We start from the raw sequence: 19,942 nt of genomic DNA, 5'->3' as shown, positions 1-19,942 counted from the left end.
CAGAGCGCGACATGACGCCTCGGCCACCGCGCATGCGCGGCTGCGCGGTTTACGGCGCTCCTGCCGTTGCCTAGCAGCCGGAGCGCGTTACCGCAGCTCGGCAACGCGCATGCGCGGTGCGCCTTTTACGGCGCTCGCCGCTGTTGCCTGGCAACCAGAGCGCGACACGACGCCTCGGCCACTGCGCATGCGCGGCTGCGCGGTTTACGGCGCTCCTGCTGTTGCCTGGCAACCAAAACGCGGCCCTGGCGGTCGGGAGCCGCGCATGCGCGGTGGCCGCTCTTGCTGCCCTCCTGCTGTTGCCTGGCAACCAAAACGCGGTACAGCAGCTCGGGAGCCGCGCATGCGCGGTAGCGGCGCGTTTCTCCTGCGCTCTCTTCCGCCACCTATTGAACAGAGTTCGGTACTGCGGCTGGGGTGCCGCGCATGCGCGCTGGCGCGTTGCGCCAAGCGCTCGCCGCTGCCACCCCGCGACCAATGTTCGGTACTGCAGCTCGGAGGCTGCGAGTGCGCGGGGCTGCCCCGGTCCTGCACGTGCCGTCCGACGGTAACGGCAATGCGGCACCGGCGGGAGGTGCCGCCGCGCTCGTTGCTTCCTCCCGGTAAGGAAACGCCGCCGGCAAGGAAAGCTGGCACGGGCTGTCGCTCCCCGGCCTCCCTCTCCTCGCGGCGCGGGAGCACGAAGGGACAGGCGGGGCGCTTACCGGCTGCGGGCAGGAGCTGCTGCGGCTGAAGCTGGAGAGGCCACAGAAAGGTAGAGAAGAAGAAATGGAAGGCCGGCCGGCCGGCAGCTGCCTCCCGCTGCAGGCAAGAGAGAGCCTGCCTCTCCGCGTGTGGAAGGATCCCTCTTTGTAGTCCGCAGGGTCCGTATGCAGCACCGACGGTGCGGTACGGCCACGTAGCGTGCGAGCGAGCGAGGCTCCGTGCCTAGGAAGCCTCGTCTTGCAAGACCTATGAGACGCGTGTTCTCCTAGGGGGAGGACGGCCGTGCCGCCGGAGTTACAGAAGAGGAGGGGAGCGGGAGAGGAGCAGAAAGAAGCGCCTGAACTGGCAAATTCTCCTGGCAGCGCCAAGAACAAGAGATGTGGTGAGCCCCGGGCCCTCGGGGCCCTGACTCCCCTCTTCTGCGTTCTGGTCCCTCCCTGCCCCTCCCCTGGTCCCCTCTCTTTCCCACACCGCTGCCTGGTTTTTTTCTTTTTTCTTTTTTTTTTTCTTTTTCTTTTTCTTTCCTCCCTTGTACCTCTGATACTGAAAAGCCGGTCGAAGAAACTCCCTAAGACTCGTTTTGAAGTTTTAGAAAGCAGGCATTCTTCATTGCAGCGCTGGATGCACGGGGGATAGTTCCACCTAGCGTGCATGCCACAGCTTTAGCACAAACAGGTTATATAGAATAAGTAATTGCATGTTAATCAGATTAGAATACATATACGTAAAAACGATGGCAACCGATTATCATAGTACTGCCTACATCCGATCACGCGCAATGAAGGATCCGTTTGAGTCGAAGGGCCGCTTTTGCGACCACCGACCCATTTGAAGTTCTTGCTGGCTGTCCTTGAAGTCTTTATTCTTGTCCTTGTTCTTTGATCTTGAAGCTTAACGCAGTTTCAATCACGTGTGGTCGGTTTCAGCATTGTTCTCATCTAGCGTACAAGAACATCTAGTCATAAGAGCAAAGAACTGCAAAACTTAGGAGTACCTACCTCTGCTAGTCGATTGCTTGGCTATACTTTTGTCTGTTGTTTCAATGGTAGTGTTAGTATAAGATTTCCAATAATTATTTACCAAATCTCACTTTTGCAGTCACCTAGCAGCAAACCAGTTTCCACAGCTGGTACAAAATATTAAAACCATCCCAATATTTAGACGGGCCATACAGAATGTATGGAAATATGCTATCAGAGGTGTCTGAGGGGCAGGGGGAGCGCCGGGGGGCCGCCCCGAGCCCCGGAGCAGACTCGCTGGCGGGACTCGATAGGCACGCGACCGACTGAATAAACGCTGGCCGTCCGTCCTCTTTGCCCTCCGGGCTGCGTTTGCGCTCCCTTTGCACGGGGCGAGGGGCCGTGAGGGAGCCCAGGGGAGGAGGAGGAGGTGAGGCGCTGGGGGGGTCGGGCCGTGCCCCCCCTGTTCCTGCTGGGCTCCAGCTGTTGCAAATATTCTGGTAAAGAAATCAAAATTTAATCACATAGAAGAGTTAGCTTTGATTAAGAAGTAAAATTGTGAAGCATAACGTATAGGATTGTTAAGTTTGAAACGTAGCCATAGAAACTTTAGGAGCTGTGTTACGCGTGACTCTAGGAACCTTAATATTGTTAAAGTTTGAAAGAGCTAACCCTAGAAACCTCACCAGGAAGTTACTGGCTTTTCTACGTTCTGTTTCAGGAAACTAAGGAAACTGTCGTGGACACCAGTTTGCTGCTTGGAAACCCCCTTACCCTTCCCATCTCGATTTGAGCATCGAAGATGCCAGTCAGCAGAGCTAAGTGTAACTGACCAATGATTGTTTTTAAATAAGGCTATTGATAAGGTTATATAATCAAAGGACCGATCGTTATAAAGGTTAAATTTAAGAACGAGCATAGTATGCATTTTTACAGAAGGAGCTTAGGTAACAATGACCCGACAGAAAAAGTCTGTGAAAACTGATGGATTTTGATACTAAGTGGGGCACGCCTTTGGAGGAGCGATCCCCCGTGTCCCCAGCGCTGCGATAAACAAAGTGCCTGCTTCTTAACTTCACGTTGGTGTTAAGGAGTTTTATTCTGGATTTTGGTAACGGTTTTGGCGACCCAGATGAGACCTTGCGAGTGAGACTGGACGAGATTGAGTGTCGATCGAACTCCGGCCGGCACCGAGGTATTCTCGGGGAGAACCGTCACCCTCGACTCGCAAAGCTCCTCGCAGCGTTCCCTGGAAAAAAGGTGAGGCGCTGCTGCTTTGGAATTTGTTTGGAAAGCCTGCCCGTGAGGCGTGGCGAAAGCTTTGCAGGGTTGGGGCTTGGAGGGTACCCGTCTGCAGTGGAAGCCTAGGCGTCTGCCCGTAAGTCATAAGCGAAACCTATTGCTGGGTTGGACTTTGTGTATTATTTGGGACAATTGTCATTTGCATTTGTTTGGTATTTGGTATTTGAATGTATAGAAGTATAATGGCAGTAGCAAAATTGTTTAAGAATAAGAGTGCAGGAAATGGAACTGCTGATGAAAAGATACCAAAAACATCAGCGTCGGGATGTTTATTGGCACGTTGGGGTGAGTCGCAGGAAAAATGGTAAACAAACAGAGCTTACAGTTACAATACTATATTGCAATTACTGTCGTTTTGTAGGAGAGAGAGTAACTGGAATAAAGTGCCATAGGTAGATTTGTTCTTTTTAAGTGAACGTATCTGACGGGGACCGGAAGGGAGTCTCCCAGCAGAACCTCTGGTTACAGCTAAACTGGGAGAACAGAAAATTGAATTTGCATTGACACTAGAGTCACCTTTTCAGTTTTAAATACCTTAGAGGGAGAGTTAAGTTTTGAAGAAATTGGTGGTGTCGGTGCAACAGGTGAACGAGAAACTAGACCCTTCTTTAAGTCTTTCACAATGAAATTAGGAAAGCAACGGGTCACTCAGCAGTTTTTGTATGTGCCAGATTCTCCTAAACTCCTGTTAAGGAGAGATCTATTTGAGAACTTAGAGGCAGAAATTAAATTTAAAAATGGAGAGATTAAAATTTTAATTCCAGAAACTAAACGTATCGAAGCAGTGGCTTTGTTGTTAACAGGATGGTTACCGACAGCAGAAGATTATACCAGTCAAAGTCTAATGCTGTAATTCCAATCGTCTGGACTGGGAAGTTCCTGGTAAATCCGAAAAGCAGAACCTCTGAGAGTTGATTTAAAGCCAGGATGGAATCCGGTAAGAATGAAACAATACCCCCTAAAACCGGAAAGTCAGAAAGGGTTAGTAATGGTAATACAAACATTTTTAAGATACAAATTGTTAACAGAATGTGAATCCAGATATAACACCCCGATCTTGCCTGTTAAAAGGCTAATGAAAAAGATGATAGATTAGTTCAAGACCTCCTCAGAGCAATAAATCAAATAGTACAAGATATTCATCCGGTAGTAGCAAATCCTTATACTTTGTTAACAACCCTAACGGAGAAACAAGAATGGTTCACAGTGTTAGACCGAAAAGATGCCTTTTTCCGTATTCCCTTGGATCCCAATAGTCAAGAGGTTTTTGCTTTGGAATGGGAAAATCCTGAGACTGGGAGAAAAACACAATGTACGTGGACAGTCTTGCCTCAAGGCTTTAAGAATAGTCTTACCATTTTTGGAAATCAATTGGCACGAGAATTAGAGATTTGGAAGAAAGAAAATAATCAAGAAATCTTGTTGAAATATATGGATGATCTGTTAATTGTAGCCGAGACGGAAGAACAATGCACAAAGTTAACTATTAACTTTTTGAACTTTTGGGGAATCGGTGGATATCGAGCGTCAAAAGAAAAAAAAAAAAAAAACCCAGAAAGAAGAAACTTATGTAAATGAGTTTTAAAATCCTAAAAGGGCAGAGACAATTGGGAACTGAGAGAAAAGAGGCAATTTGTCGTCTCCCCGAACCTAAGACTAAAAAAATTAATGACGAGCGTTTCCGGGAATGCTTGAGTGGTGTCACCTGTAGATGATAAACTGTGGCTTGCTGGCCTGACCTTTATAGGAGAAGCTCAAAACCTCAAACAACGGATTGGACCGATGCCGAGAAAGCTACTTTCCAAGAATTGAAACAGGCTGTAATAGGGGTGCCAGCCCTAGGCCTGCCAGATCTCACAAAGACACTTGAACTTTTTGCTCGTGAAAGAAGAGGTACAGCTCTGGGTATCCTGGCCCAATATTTAGGGCCAAGTGGGCGAGCTGTGGCCTACTTCTCGAAGCGATCAGATAATGTGAGTCTGGGATGCTCCGGTCGTCCGAGAGCCGTCGCTGCAACTGTGCTACTGATCCAGGAAGCTCGTAAGTTTAACCTGAGGACAAAGGATTACTGTACGTTTCCCATATGATAACTGTTGTGCTAAAACAGAAAGGGGGGCATTGGGTATCCCCTAGCAGGATGCTGAAATGCCAAGTGGTGTTGCTGGAACAAGATGACGTTTACCTAAAAGCTACTACCACCGTTAACCCTGTCGCGTTTTCAACAACTGCTCAAGTTAAAGGAGAACTGGAACGTGACTGCTTGCAGACAATCGAAAGAGTTTACTCCAGCCGACTGGATCTCTGAGATGTGCCGCTAGAAGAAACGGATTGGGAACTATATGCCGACGGAAGCGGTTCCATCTGTGAAGGAAAACGTTTATCAAGATAGACGATAACTACTGAGGAGGTAATTGCGTTGCCAGCTTTGCCTTCGACGATATCTGCCCAAAAGGCTGAATTGATAGCTCTTATTCGAGCTCTGGAACTAAGTCAAGGAAAGCGAGTCAACACTTGGACAGACTCAAAGTATGCTTTTGGAGCAGTACGCGCACATGGAGCGATGCGGAGAGAAAGAGGACTGTTACCTGCACAAGGAACCACCATTCAGCACGCAGAACAAATACCGGAATTGTTAGAAACCATTCAAAAACCAACAGCAGTCACGATAATGCACTGTAAAGCACATCAGTTAGGTAAGACCGGTCCGAACGCAGGTAACCGACTGGCCGATAAAGCTGCTAAAGAGGCTGCAGAAAAAGGCATCCTAGCACTAGTTCCAGAGAAAAGTATAAAGTTGCCTAAAGAAGCTCCAAAGTATAATGAAAAAGATGAAGAAATAATTATTAGATTGCAGGCTAACAAAATGAAACAGGATAGGCTGTAACACCGACAGGTCAAATAATAGTCCCACCCACAATAATAAGAGAAGCTGCCCGAGCTGAACATCACAAAGTATACTGGGGAACAGAAAGTGAAATATGACAAAGATTGCTTAAACAATTATAAGCGGATGTGAAATTTATATATAAAATTATCCCCGAATCAGTAATAAGATCATCTTTGGGATTATTAAAGAAGGAAATTTTTTTAGGAGAATATTAGCAAATTGATTTTATAGAATTGCCTTGAAAAGAAGGATCTATCCTAGTTTTAGTTGATATCTTTACTGGGTGGCCCGAGGCTTTCCCTTGTCGCACCGAGAAAGCAAGGGAAGTAGTCAAAGTCTTGCTCAAAGAGATAATACCAAAATGTGGGGTGCCTGTAAGAATGTCATCTGACAATGGCCCTCATTTTATAGCAAAGATTAGGAGACAAGTTGAGCAAAGTATTATCTATAGATTGAGACTATCACACCCCACATAGACCACAAGCAAGTGGGGGGAAAAAAAAAAAAAAAAAAAAAAAGAGAGAGAGAGAATGAACTATACCCTTAAGCAACAGTCGAGTAAAATTTGTCAGGAAACCTCACTCCTCACATGGGTTAAAGCATTACCCATGGCTCTATTAAGAATCAGAGTATAGCCAGAAGAGAAAGAAAATTGAAGTCACTATGAAATATTGTACGAAAGACCATATCAAGAGTCCTATGTTCTGAGTATCTTGAGTGCCTTTGGAGATAGGTTTTTAAAAGGTGTTATGATTTCTTTACGTAATTCTTTTCAGGAACTTTGTCAGTATGTCTCCACAGCTGGACCCTTAGAATTGAACGTAGCAGCGCATCCCTTCCGACCGGGAGATTAGATTGAATATATATAAAATCACGGAGAAGTGGAAAGGACCGTATCGAGTCATTTTAACAACCCTTATAGCAGTAAAGGTCTGGGAGAAGAACCTTGGCTTCATTATTCAAGAATAAAGAAAGCACCAACAAGAAATTGGAAGTCTAAAGAAACTGGCCCTTTAAAACTGAAAATCTCTAAGTAAGTTTCACATTATCTATTTGGGAAAACAGTTGTGTAAAGTTTATACTATTGGGGTTGCTATTAGGAATATTGTCGAGGGCAGTAATCTTTTTGTGTGTTTTTAGGGTTTGTGTGGGTTTTTTTGAGGGGTTCTAAACATGAGATAAACAAAATGAAACAATTATTGTTTGAGCTATTAATCTTGATGTTAACCGTTTTTGTAATTTGGATTAAAAAAAATAAATCTAGTTTTGTAATTGATTCAAAGTTTGATAAAGACACAAAATTGAACCTCAGTAACAGCCTGCCTTCCGATTCCAAAGTCAGATGAAAATCTAGTTCCGTGGAGAATATTGACATTGAATTTAACCAAAACTTGAGAACAGATGCAGAACAATGAGAATCATTTTAGCAAATTAAATGGGATGGATTTAAAAGGCAATTATTTTTTTAACATTTGAAAGAAGGAGTTAGAGCGTTGTGAATTATAACATTACCAAACCATCCACCTCGTGGACAAAAGAATTAATTTAATCGCCCTTCGGGAGAAACTTGTGCAGGCACCCCTTGGGGCTGTCAGTTGCCAAAAACCGTAGAGACAAGTGCAAAAAGGAACTTGGCATCATATTTGAAATATAAAACGCTGTTTAGAATTTCCTGGAGTTCCAGGATCCTTGTTAGAGCCACCCAGAGTCAGGACCGTCTATGGAAATTTAGACTGCTTTAGACAACCAGAGAAAAATCACACATCCTAAACAGAGCTGTATGAAAGTTTATACTTGCAGCTCCTCTGACCCCAAACTCCAAAGACTTTCTCTAGTAGCTAAAGCTCTAAGATGGGGATGTATTTGTAGAAAGTATAATAATATTTTACATGATCTTTGGTCCCCTCTTAATGACGGAAAAAATTTAGCTTGGAGTTGACTGTATTAAAGGACAGGTGAAAAGTTCAGGGTTAACTGTTTGGGTGACTAGTGATGATATATGATCCACTCATCTTTTCATGAAGGAGAAAAGCAAATCGTGGACTTTAGACTTAATAACTCTATCCTCTCTCTGGAAGAAATCTCCCTTGTGGCCTCGCTGGTGGACCTGGGTCAATGGAAAAGATGATACCTGGCAATCGCCAAGTCTTAGAACTAAACTAAGATGGGTATTCAAATCTGTATTTTGACCCCGGTTAACACCTCTTCCAAATGAGATGACTCTTGACATCTTTCATTCCATCAAGGAAGTGCCTGCTGCTTAACTTCCCATGGGTGGTGAGGAGTTTTGTTCCGGATTTCGGTCCCCCAGCTGCGGGCCTGGGCTGGAGGAGCCGCAGGTGCGGGCAGTGAGGCTGATGGGGACGGCCCCTCCCTGGAAAGGGGGGGCTGCCGGGGGAGGGGCCGGGGCGGGGCCGGTGGGAGCCCAGGCAGGAGCGGAGCGGTGGCCGGGCTGCGGCTGCCCCTCGGGAGAAGGTGAGCGGGGCCGGGCGCCCCTCGGACCGCGAACGTCGGAGGCGGGGGTGGCCCGGGGGAGGTGGGGGCCGCCTGTGCCGAGGCCGGGGGCGGGGGGGGAGCTGGGGGCTCACAGGGGGGCTGGGAGCACGTGCGCGTGGGGGGGGTGCTCACCGGGCCCCGTGGCAGGGCTGCGCAGTCGCCCGGCGGGTCCCGGGGAAAGCCCCGAGGAGGACGGCGGGGTCCGTGTCGCACGCACGGAGCAGCGGCGGGGCCGCGCCGTGCCGGGGCGGCGGCGGCGGGCGCTGCCCGAAGCTGGAGCCGGGCGGGGGGGGGCCGCGCCGTGCCGGGGCGGCGGCGGCGGGCGCTGCCCGAAGCTGGAGCCGGGCGGGGGGGGCCGCGCCGTGCCGGGGCGGCGGCGGCGGGCGCTGCCCGAAGCTGGAGCCGGGCGGGGGGGCGCCGCGCCGTGCCGGGGCGGCGGCGGCGGGCGCTGCCCGAAGCTGGAGCCGGGCGGGGGGGGGCCGCGCCGTGCCGGGGCGGCGGCGGCGGGCGCTGCCCGAAGCTGGAGCCGGGCGGGGGGGGGCCGCGCCGTGCCGGGGCGGCGGCGGCGGGCGCTGCCCGAAGCTGGAGCCGGGCGAGGGGGGGGCTGTGCCGGGGCGGCGGCGGCGGGCGCTGCCCGAAGCTGGAGCCGGGCGGGGGGGGGCCGCGCCGTGCCGGGGCGGCGGCGGCGGGCGCTGCCCGAAGCTGGAGCCGGGCGAGGGGGGGGCTGTGCCGGGGCGGCGGCGGCGGGCGCTGCCCGAAGCTGGAGCCGGGCGGGGGGGGGGGCCGCACGGACCGGCGCTGGGGGCTCGGCGGGGACTGCGGCTGCGCCGGCGTGGGGGTGGGCGGAAACGGAAGCGGCGTCCCCTCGGGGTCAGGCAGCAGGGCAGGCTGCCTCCCGGGGCATGCCGGGAGCTGTAGTTTTCGCGGACTCGGCGGCCGGGCAGCAGCGCGGCTCTCGGGCGCGGCGTAGTCCTCGCTGCCGCCGCGGCCCCCGGAGTCCGACTAGGTCAGACTCGGGAGCGTTGCCGGTTTCGCGTGGTTTTCCGCGGGCTTCCCGCCGCGCCCGCTCCCCGACCAGCCGTGCGGACGCGCCTCCCGGGCGCATGCGCCGTCCTGCGCGTGGGGCAGCCCGGCGTTCGGTCGCCGGCTCCGGCCCCTCCGGCGCATGCGCGGTGTCCGGGAGCAGCGTGGCGGCGGCGGGCGAGCGCCGAGACCGCGGGTGAGGCGAGCGATCCCCCCCGGCGGGGGGCCGGGGCGGTGGCGGTGGCGGGGGGGTGCCTCCCGCCCGCCGGCCGCCCGGGGCTGGCGGGACGGGAAGCTGCGAAGCGGCCGCTGCGGCAGGCTCCCGGTCCGCCGGAGGCGAGCCGGGCCAGGGCAGCGCCGGGCAGTTCCCCGAGAGCCGATAGAAGGGAAGAGGGGACGGAGGCGGGCACCCCCCAGGCGCGGCCAGCGGGCGCCTCCCCGAGTTGCCGGAGCTCCCCCGGCGCCTTCCCCCGGCGCCTTCCCCCGGCCCCGCTCGGCCCGTGCGGCTGCCCCCAGCTCCAGCCCCTCCCATGAAGCCTGTGCTGTAGCCGCAGGCAGCCCCCGAGCCCTGTCGTGAGGGCAGCAAGCTGGCCCTCCGATGTTCTCGAGTCTCCCTGAACGTGGGTGCCGTTAGCAGCGGCGCGGGGAACGAGCGGCGTCTGCGGAAGCCCCTGCAGAAGGAGGGGCTCCGGCCAGGGTCGAGCTACGGTAATAACGGTCACTGCTGCCTCTTTCCCTCTCCCAGAGGCCACGCTGTGAGTGCGGTTGTCCGCTCGTCCCCGGGGATGCCATTGACTGCAGCAGCCTCAGGCTCGCGTGGGCTGTCTCTGCCTGGCCTCCCTCTCCTCGCGGCGCGAGAGCACAGAGGGACAGGCGGAGCGCTTGCTGGCTGTGGACGGGAGCTGCTGAAGCTGGAGAGGCCACAGAAAGGTAGACAAGAAGAAACGGAAGGCCGGCCAGCAGCTGCCTCCTGCTGCAGGCAAGAGAGAGCCTGCCTCTCTGGGTGTGGGAGGATCCCTCCTCGTAGTCCACAGCAGGTCAGACCGCCAGGGTCTGTATGCACGACCAGCAGCGCGGTACGGCCACGTAGTGAGCGAGCGAGCGAGGCTACGTGTCTAGGGGGCCTCATCTCGTAAGAGCTGCGAGGCGCTCGCGTGTTCCGTTATGTGGAGGACAGCCAAGCGACTGGAGTTACAGGAGAGAAGGAGAAGGAAGATTCTGAGCTGGCAAGGTCTCCTGGCAGCTCCAAGAGCGAGAGCTGTGGTGAGTCCTGGGCCCTCGGGGCCCTGTCGCTCCTCTTGTGCGTCCCGGACCCTCCCTCCCCCTCTCCTGGCCCCCTAGCTTTCTCGTGCTGCTGTGACGTTTGGGGTTTTTTTTGTTTTGTTTTGTTTTTTATTTTTATTTTGCTTCCCTGTACCTCTCCTCTTCTGTCTATTCTCTTGTCCTGCTCCCTCTTCCTCTCCCCCTTTCTCTCTCTCTTTCATTCGACTGCCCCCCTTTCTTTTTCTCTCTGCGTTCTTGTCCTGCTCCCTCTCCCCCCCCGCCCCCAGCCCCCCGTCTTTGTCCTGCAGTCAGTCGCTGTTTTTTCCTTTTCCATCTCCTTGTTCTGACCTGCATCTGCCTCTTCCCCCGCCTCCCAATTTCTCTACCCTGTTCCCTGGCGTTCTTCTCCTCTCTGCGCCTGTATGTGCTGCTCTGTGTCCCTGCCTTCCTATCTCTCTTCTTCCTACTTTCTGTTTCTCTCTCTATCCCTTTGTCTTGCTCGCTGTTGCTGTTTATTTTTGTCATTCTGGATCTCACTGTCCCCGTCCTCCTTCCTGTTCATCTCTTACTCTCTGTGACCCTTTGTGCTGCTTCCTGCCCCTTTTTTATTCACCCTCCCTCTCTCTGCAGGGCTCCTGATACCTCTCTTTCTAAATTCCCCAACCCCCTGTGCTTCTCACGGTCTCTGTCTCTGTCAGTGTCTCTCTCTCTCTCGTTGTCATCGTTCTTGTCTGTCGCTCTGTCTTGCTTCCTGTCCCGTCGTTTCTCGCTGTATCCCTTTGTCCCGCTCCCTGCTCGTATTCGTATTCCTCTCTGTCCTGAGGACCGTCCCAGTTTTTGATCTCCGTCCTGCCGCTGTCCTCATTTTTCCTTCTCTGCCATGTTCCCTGTCCCTCTTTCTGTCACTTTTCCTCTGTCCCTGCTGCTTATTTCTCCATCTCTGTCCAGACCCCTGTCCCGTCCCTTCCCCCCCCGCCCCGCCTTGCTGTCCCTCTGCCTTGCTTTGTTGCGCTACCTTTTCTGTCTGTCTTTCTCTGCCCCGTTCCCTCTCCCGCCCTTTCTAACTGTGTCTCCCGTCCAGCTAGCTGTCGCTGCTTTCTTTTTTCTGTTCCTCAGTATTTTTTTCTTTTTTCCATATCTCTCTCCCACTGCCCATCGCAGTTGGTTTTTTCCCCCTCCGATGCTGGCCTGCTCTTTGTCCCTTTTGTCTGTCTCCTCTCTGTCCTTCTGTCATGCTCCCTGTGTCTATTTAATCCCTTCATCTCTGTCCTGCAGCCCGTCGCTAATTTTTGTTCCTCTTCCGTCCCTTTGTCCTGCTCCCCGTCCTTGTCTCTCTTTCCCTTGGTTCTGCCTCCCGTCCTTTTTTCCTTTCTTGCTCCATCTCTCTGTCCTGCTCCCTATCCCTCCCGCGCTCTCTCTGTTTCTGTGTCCTTCCCCTTGCCTTTCCCCACGGTCTCTGTCTTGTTGTTCCCTCTTTGGTTTTCTTGTTTTCCGGGTGGCTGGGCCCGGCTACCCGCGGGGGTGCTTCGGCTGGGAGGTTTGGGGTGGGGGGCCTGGCCGTGCCGGTGATGGCGGGGAAATAAAGCCTGAAACGGCAATCGAGAAGCGATGCCCTGCCTGTGCTGGGGCTGCCCTGCAGAGGCGTGGGGCCGGGCCCTCTGCAGGTCCCGAGCACTCCCCGAAACTGCGTGTGGGGCCCCGGGGGTGCAGGCCTGTGGGGTGGCTACGCTCGGCGTCGCCCGTGGGCACTGCAGGGTCAGAAGTGGAGAACAAGTTTTCTGTTCCTGGGGCTTGACAACAGGCTCGCGTGGCTGATTTGGGGGCTCGGAAACAGACCGAGCTGCGCGGCTTTGGGCCCAGAAACAGAAGTCCGGCCCTGCGTGTTTGGGCCTTGAGAACAGGCTCAGCAGCCGGGTTTTTTTGGCTCCCAGATGGGCCCCGAGTCAGCTGGTGTGGGGGCCAAAAGCGGGAGCCGGCTTGGCTGGTTTTGCAGGTGGGTGGGAGGGTGTTGGGGGCTGCGGGGGGAAGCGGGGGGCGGGCAGGGTGCGTGGTCCCTCCCCGTAGATGGGGGTCTGGTTGTGTCGGACGCCGAAGTTCGGGAGGCCGGCACGCAGCAGGCCGAGCTCAACATCTGCGATGGTCTGTGGGGGGGAAAGGCGCTTTTCAGACCCCACGTGCCCTCTTTGAGTCCAGCTCTTCTTTCTGCGGTGCTCGGAATAGTTATTAAGTAATTAATCGCCCAAACTTAACGAATATTTACTTGGCGTGTAACTCTGATGTTTAATCCTAATGCTCCAGTTCTGACAGCAGTTGATATGCAACCTTATGGAAAGCCCAGACCGTTGCACGTAGCTGGAGCTTGTAAGGAGAAGCAGCTGAAATCAGCCGGAGCTTCAGTGCGGAGCTGGGGCTTCAACGAGCCAGAACTGTAGCAAGCGGGAGCTGGAACGAGGCGGGGTGTCCGCTGTCTGGAGCGTGCATTAGCCAGAGGCAAAAGTACCTGCGGCTGTAACGAGCAGGGGGCGCGATTAGCTGGAGCGTCTTTTCGCTGGAGCGTCCGTCGGCCGGCCTGCGCTCCCAGCACGGCGGAAGAGCGGCCGGGCGCAGGCAGGGCTGTCCGCAGCAAGCAGCTCCGAGCAGCAGGGAGGTGAGTTGTCCTTCTGCCAGCGGGGAGCCCGGCCTCTTCCCTCGGGCATGCAATCCACGCCACGCTCCTCTCTCTGCGTGGAGTGTCTCTCCCGGTCCGTTCCCGCGGGCAGAAGCGAGGTGGGGGTCCCCCGGCTCACCTGGGGCAGCCCCCCCTCCCCGCGAGGGGGCACGGGCGAGGTGTCGTCGTCCCCTCGGTACCGGGCAAAGGGGAGAGAAACCGGCTGGCGGGAGCTCCTGGGGTGCAGAGCCCTTCCGGCAGAATCCTCCCCTGTCTTTTCACCGTTGGCTGGGTGTGACAAGCAGGTTCATTTCTTTGTCTCCTCTTCTCCCAGCGTCACCTTCCGCGTCACACGAAGAAAATCCTGCGTGGTTAATTCCGCTTGCTGCTCAGGTAATCGCACGTATCGGGCTGCGGGAGCGGAGAGAAACACTTGCGAGTTCGAGGGCGCTACAGATGCTCCACGTTAAACCCACAGAGAAGGCAAATTTGCTGCTAGTGCCGAAAAGCTGATGGAAAAATCGCTGTTAACAGATCGTGCCCTGTTCCTGAACTGGTCTCTTGATGTGTTTTTGTTTCAGGTGAAAGAATGAAATTTCCTGTCTGGTAAGTTCAGAGCTGCCTGTTAGCTTCTTTAGGGGGTCGAGTGTTTCTCTTCTCTCTGTTCATACTGATTTTATGGGCAAGCTGGAAATAGCCTTTTACTTTTTTATGTATAACTGAATTCTTAGGAATATGTGGTGTCCCTGTAGTTCATTTTTGAGCACCTAGATGCCAGTAGAAATGTAATGAGTGAAACATGATGGGAACTGGTACTTGATTTTTATTTGGTTTTTTTTTTTTTTCCCTTCCCCATTAAGAGTGTTGATGGCATGTTGTCCCGTGGCACAATCCCCATTCCGTTCAGCGGAGTCTTCAGTCTAGGACTTTTAAGTGAAAAAGTTTGTCCTTCCAAAAAGGGACTAGTCATTCCTAGGACCGAGGCATAGACTTGCAAGGAGAGTCGCTTAAGTACGTGATCGGAATGAAGGCCAACTTTCAGTTGATGTTGCTGCTGTTGGTCTTTGCTTTCATTGATTTCTCCACCACTCCCTCGTGGTTGGGAGCTCTGAATCGTAATGTTTTTCAGTCTCTAACACATTTCCACCCCCACCCCTCAAAAAAAGGAGAGGCAGTGTCTAAAAGTTAATTAGTTTCCTCACAAATGCGTGAGTAAATAAAATGTGAGTTATGATGATTAAAACCATAGAAATGACACCAGTCTTGCAGATCTGGACTATTTCTGAACAGGCATTCATCACACGCAAAAGTCGTCAGGGTACGGATCACCTGCGCTTCATGCTCTGACAAGACAAAATGCTGAGGCAGGGATGAGCTCTGAAAGAAGAAGCGGGGGGGAGGAAAGAAGGATACAGGGTCACGGTTTTGTTTTGTTGTTGTTTGTTCTTCGAGAGTGCAATATTGACTGGTGCCAGCCTGCAGAGCTCTTCTGCTGCCTGACCTCTCCTTCTCTTTCATGGCTGTAATTGTCGTTTGGATAATTGTAGAAGAGCAAGTAAGTTATTTGCCTCTGTGAATGTGCTGGTAATACCAGGGAGGCAAATGCTTGAACCAGTAGTGAATAACTGGGCTACGAGTAGAATTTCTGAAGGAAGAACAGCAGCAGCAACAGGAAGCAAATAGCAAGTGACCAAAAACTTGCGTGTGTCAAACGCATCAAAGCTTTCTTGCCGAATGTTGTTTGGCAATATGTTCCAAATGGCTTTTTTTGGTAAACGTAAATTTTCAGGAAGTTCAGGGCTGTGTGTGGCAAGACGTGTCCCTCTGCGTACGCGTCCTGCTACGGAAATAGCATGGGTCAGTGGCAAGTCCAGCGGCAGGGCTGCTGTTCCCTGCTCTCGACGTTGCCGTAGTAGTGTTGCAGTATTTAGACCTTCACGGACGGGCTGAGGAATGGAAGGAGAATGCCCGTTTTCTGTAAGGGCTCAGAATGCCGACCCTTTTCTCTGCCTGCCGCTCCCCTGTGCGTGAGATGAAGCTGTTTTATTTTTCTCCCTTGTTCCTGGTCTAAATATTTCTGGAGCTGTTCCTGCTGTGGGTTTGCAATTGGTGTTACTGCGTGTTTGTAGCGTTCTGGCGATGGGTCGTTTCTACTGTGGCGAAGCGTCGAGATACGGTTTTCGGTTTAAAGCGTCAGAAACTACGTTCACCGGAACCGGTAACTCGCGGCGTAGGGGAAACCGATCTGGCGCGTGCAGCTGTGCTCGCAGGGGTGCTCGGTGGCTCCTCATCAAAACGGCAGGGTGCGTGCGTGGACATCCGTAGGGTTGCGCTCTGGGTCCGAGAGCGTTAACGTATTTTTGCTGTTGGAAGATGGAATGGAGCGTGTGCCTGTTAAATCTCAGGGCGGTCAAAAGCTAGGAGGGACCCTGAGCGGGTTTGGTGGCACAACTGCGGTTTTAAAAGATCTTGCCCGTTTGGAGCAACGGCCTGGAAATAATGATTCCTTTTTTGCAACGAGGCAGTTCACAAGGACAGATGTGTTGCTGTGCTCTTTAGCAAAAATACTCAACTTGGGACGTATAGGGTGATGAAGCCTCGGCTGTACTAAGGCTTGAGAAAATGTAGGTAGGTCTCCATGTGTGTCACCTGCGTGTATCTAGGAAAGTGAGTTCTAGTGAAAGTAAAGTTGCCAGTGAGTCAAAAAAGAAAGGAAAAAAAAAAAAAAAAAGCACGGTTGTCTGAAAAATGCAAAAGCTCTAGTGGCCCGTGTCAACAACCGTACCGAAGATGACGCAAAAATAGTTTTTCCTCCGCTCAGTCGTACTGTCTTCACAAACCTTCACAAAAAAAAAAAAAAAGGCAGCTTTGGGTTCCTACCCAGCTTTGTGCTAATGTTTTTTTTTCTTCTCTCAGCTGGATGTCAGCTGGCACCGTTTTGCCGTGGTTGCCCTTTCTTCTGCCGTGACGGTACGAGACAGACGGAAAGATTCCGTAGTGGCCTGCAAGTACAAGGTACGCCTACGATGTGTGTCTGCGTTTTTGCAAAGGTACTTGCGGTACGGACTTTAACGTTGAGAGTGTGCCAGCTCTCCTTCTACTTTTTTTTACATGAAATATTTTAACAGAAATACTAAAAATAAGTTCTGTTCTGGAGCATGTTACACCTATACAAAGTTTACTTCCCTCAGTTTATTTTCTCTTCCTGAAAGCATAATCTTCTGTTTCTGTGTGCTTGCTAGTAAATGATACTGTGAAGCTAATTTTGTACTAAAAGAGGGAAGAAACTGTTCGTAAGAGTTCAGCTGTTCAGAAGAAACAGACTTTGTTTTCATGATAAAACCTTTATGCTTTTACAGTCAATGATTTTTTTTTTTTTTTTAAATATCTTATAGTAGTACTCAAAAACGTTACGGAGATAATTAGCATCTGTACTAAAAGCAGTCAAGGTCAAAGAAGGGACGCGGGCAAAACAGGACAAATGGGCGTCGCATCTGTGTGTTTTCCAGGCTTTCCCAGGAAGCATTAGCAGCCTTGTAACTAGTGACAGTGAGGCCTGAGGTGGTTTTGATGAGTTACTGCTTCAGTAATGTATTTTTTCCTTTAACCTACAGTGTGTAATTTTGACTTCAGTTGGAAAGAGATTTTCCAAAATGGAAGTCTTTCTCTCTCAAAGAAATTTTGTTTTATGAACTTCCCATCAGAGTGGATCTTCAGAGGTGATCGACTTGACAGTAGAAGTCATCAGTAACAAGACTTTTCACTCTCTTTAAAAAAAGAGGGGGAAAAAAAAAAAAGTCAATTTCCTTCCAAAGACCCAAGCACAGCCCATCTTCCTAAAGTTGATGGCATCGCTGGTCTTTGGTTTCTCAGTTGTAGCAGTCGAGATAACATGAAAACGTGTTGCTCTGCATGCTTCAGTACTGCCAAAAGCATTAGGAAACCCACCAGTCCTTTTTGGTAGTCTGAGGTATTGCAGCAGTGGGGATTTTACAAATTGACTTGCATTGTTTAAACTGTAACTGCCAAATAGCTGTAGTATATGATTTGTTAGGTGTATGTAAGCAGTTAGGTATTTGTCTAAACGTTTAAAAAGAGAGGCAACTGAATGTTATGGGTTTTTTTTTTTCCTGATGTTTTGACGGAGTGCTCTGAAGTACTTTCTTTCTGTCTGGCTTTCAATGGTGCGTGTCCCTGGCAGTTCAGTAGCACCTCTCTTGGGCAGCTCAGCTGGCCAGGTGTCCCTCCGCGTTATGCAACACGCACAAAAACCCCTAGTCCCATTAAAACTGTGTACTTTGGAGAGAGAGAATTTAATGGTATGAATTCAGAGCTGTGCAAGTTAAGGTAATGGAAAAGGAAAATCAAATACTTATACTATAAAAGTATTTTTATTGGATGTATATAAACATGGGCACACCTTTTTAGTGTAAAGTGAATGATTGAGATTTATTCTTTATTTTTCATTTTGCTCTTTGAAGTTTTCCACTTCGCTTTCAGCTTTATTCACCAAACGAGCAAGATGCAAAGCAGCAGCAGCAGCAGCGCAAGGGCTGTAGCTGTTGCGGTGGATCCATAAGCGTAGATTCTGATTGTGTACGACCTCGTCCCGCAGCCTCCCAGGGTTATCTCCCTGCAGCAGTGCCGTAAGGAAGGGAGGAGACGTTTTCCAACACTGGCGAGAGCGTTTACTTGTATGCTAAGAAGGTGTTCAAAATGGTATCGATTAGCCTAAGTGCTGATTTTAAGTGTTCCAATCGCTCTTAACTTGTAAAGGAGGTGGTGTATTTCGAGCTGACCTGTTCACCTGGCATCCTCCTTTAGCTCAGCGACTCTTCTTGTGCACCCCCAGCCTCTGCTGGCAGGGCGGTATGAGAAGCTGGAAGGTCCCTGACTTAGTCTAAACGCTGCTTAGCAACAACTACAGCATCGGTGTGTTGTCAACATTGTTCTCATTCTAAATCCAAAATGGCCCTGTACCAGCTAGTCAGAAGAAAATGAACTTTATTCCAGCCGAAACCAGGACAACCCCAAACCCCCTGATTCTGGGTCTGCAACGGAAAAAACCAAACAAATTTGGGACTCCTGGGAAAGCCAAATCCGCCTGGATTGGTGCAGCTGGAAAGCAAAAAACCCACCCCATTTTCATGCACAAAACCGCAACCAAAAGATCACCCCTTTTTATGTTGTGGAAAAGCACTGAAACACACCCCAAACTGAGTATTTTGAAAAAGCAGAAAACTCCCCAGTTTGGGGAAGATTGGGGGTGAAGCACAGGCAGTTTGAGGGGTGTTGCCGGGGGTCCTCCCAGTGTGGATGATCTGGTGTGGATGCTCTGTTGCGGGTTATCCCAGGCGAGTTACCTGCTGTGGATCATCCTGGGTGGACTCCCTGGGGTAAGGTCATCCCCACCCGTGTCCCCCCCATGCACCTTTGTACCCTCACCTACCCTCTCCCCCGCTTGTGTTTCTCCCCCATATGCCCCCTGCTGCTCCAGCCCGCCCCCTTCACCCATGCGAGTTTTTAACCCACGCGAGTTGTTTCCCCCCGCGTCCCCTGCTCTCCTATCTCCTGCCCCCCCCGCTTCCTTTCCCTCCTCTATATTCCACCCCCCCCCCACCACCACCCGTCAGGCTCCAGACCCCTGGCATGCTGCCTGCACCCCATTCTCTGTCATTTTTTCTTCTTCTTTTCCTTGCAAGTTGTTGTTGTTGTTGTTGTTGTTTCTTTTTAATGATTGGACTGTTTTCGTTTCAAGCCACGAGTTTTCTCACTTTCGCCCTTCCGCTTGTCTCCCCGTCCCACTGGGGGCGGTGGAGCGAGTGAGCGGTCGCGTGGGGCTTTGTTGCTGGCTGGCGTTAAACCACGACACGAGGTGAGTTGCAAGCCCTGCCTGGCTAATGCTGGAGGCTCTCTATGTTCGTCCTGCCATCTTGACGGGCCGTCCTTGTTCTTCATTGCCGCTTTATAGCGAGCGCCTCTCGCTCTGTAAGCGGCAGTACTGGGGCCGTGCAGGTACTGCGTGTTGCAGGCAGCAAAGGGCAATTGCGTCGCTTGCTGGCGGGAGCGGCAAGGAGTGCGGAGCCACGCTCCTGTAGGGAGCAAAGATGGAACCTCGAGGGCTCTACGGTCATCTGCTGAGGACTACTAATATCCCGACAGGCCTCTTTGCTATCCCTGCTTCACGGCTGATTCCTTTGCACGCCGGAGGGCGGGGCGGTAAGTAAGTAACACCGTGCAGCGTCTCTTCGATAAGAGACAAGCCCCGCACAAGAAGCCTTGCGTGTGCGCAGGATTGGGAGAGCAGAGTTCTGACGGCACGGAGGTGAGGAAAGGTGCGCCCACCCCAACTGAGCCCCAGGGTCGCCAGGGTATCGCTCGCTTGCAGGTGGGCCGCTGGCATCTGGTGCGCTGGGACGCGGCGTTTCCTGCTGAACAGAGCTGCCCCTCTGGCACAGAGCAGCTTTGGGTCTCTTGTGGCCTGCCTTCAGGCTGTCAGCTGAACCAGGCGTTATTTTTTGTTTTTAAAATCTGTCGCCAGCATACTGGCTGCTGTCACTCCCGCAACCCTGATGCCACATGCAGAGGGATACAGCGGTCCCTGGGGGCTTGGTCCAGGGGACCACCCCCCGCTCCCCCCTGCCGTTTGCAGGCTCCCTG

General features: G+C 52.1%; 2 long non-coding RNA genes across 3 annotated transcripts; both read left to right on the top strand.

Moving 5' to 3' along the window:
• Window positions 1-335: 335 nt before the first annotated feature.
• On the top strand, window positions 336-6,857 carry LOC142028059 (uncharacterized). Of its 2 annotated transcripts, none has more exons than XR_012649372.1 (3): window positions 336-1,087; window positions 2,386-2,924; window positions 6,630-6,857. It is a non-coding gene; the product is annotated as an uncharacterized LOC142028059 (long non-coding RNA). The 2 variants fall into 2 exon arrangements; XR_012649373.1 differs by lacking the exon at window positions 6,630-6,857 and having other exon boundaries at window positions 2,386-2,488; window positions 2,797-3,680.
• A 3,600-nt stretch (window positions 6,858-10,457) lies between these two features.
• LOC142028065 (uncharacterized) lies at window positions 10,458-19,572 on the top strand. The gene is made up of 3 exons (XR_012649382.1): window positions 10,458-10,635; window positions 16,199-16,297; window positions 17,783-19,572. It is a non-coding gene; the product is annotated as an uncharacterized LOC142028065 (long non-coding RNA).
• The last annotated feature ends 370 nt before the right edge of the window (window positions 19,573-19,942 follow it).

Source organism: Buteo buteo, unplaced genomic scaffold, assembly GCF_964188355.1.
Source record: "Buteo buteo unplaced genomic scaffold, bButBut1.hap1.1 HAP1_SCAFFOLD_131, whole genome shotgun sequence".
NCBI classification, from domain to species: domain Eukaryota; kingdom Metazoa; phylum Chordata; class Aves; order Accipitriformes; family Accipitridae; genus Buteo; species Buteo buteo.
Note: the sequence above shows the minus strand (reverse complement) of the source record. Positions and strands in the feature narration are given on the sequence as shown.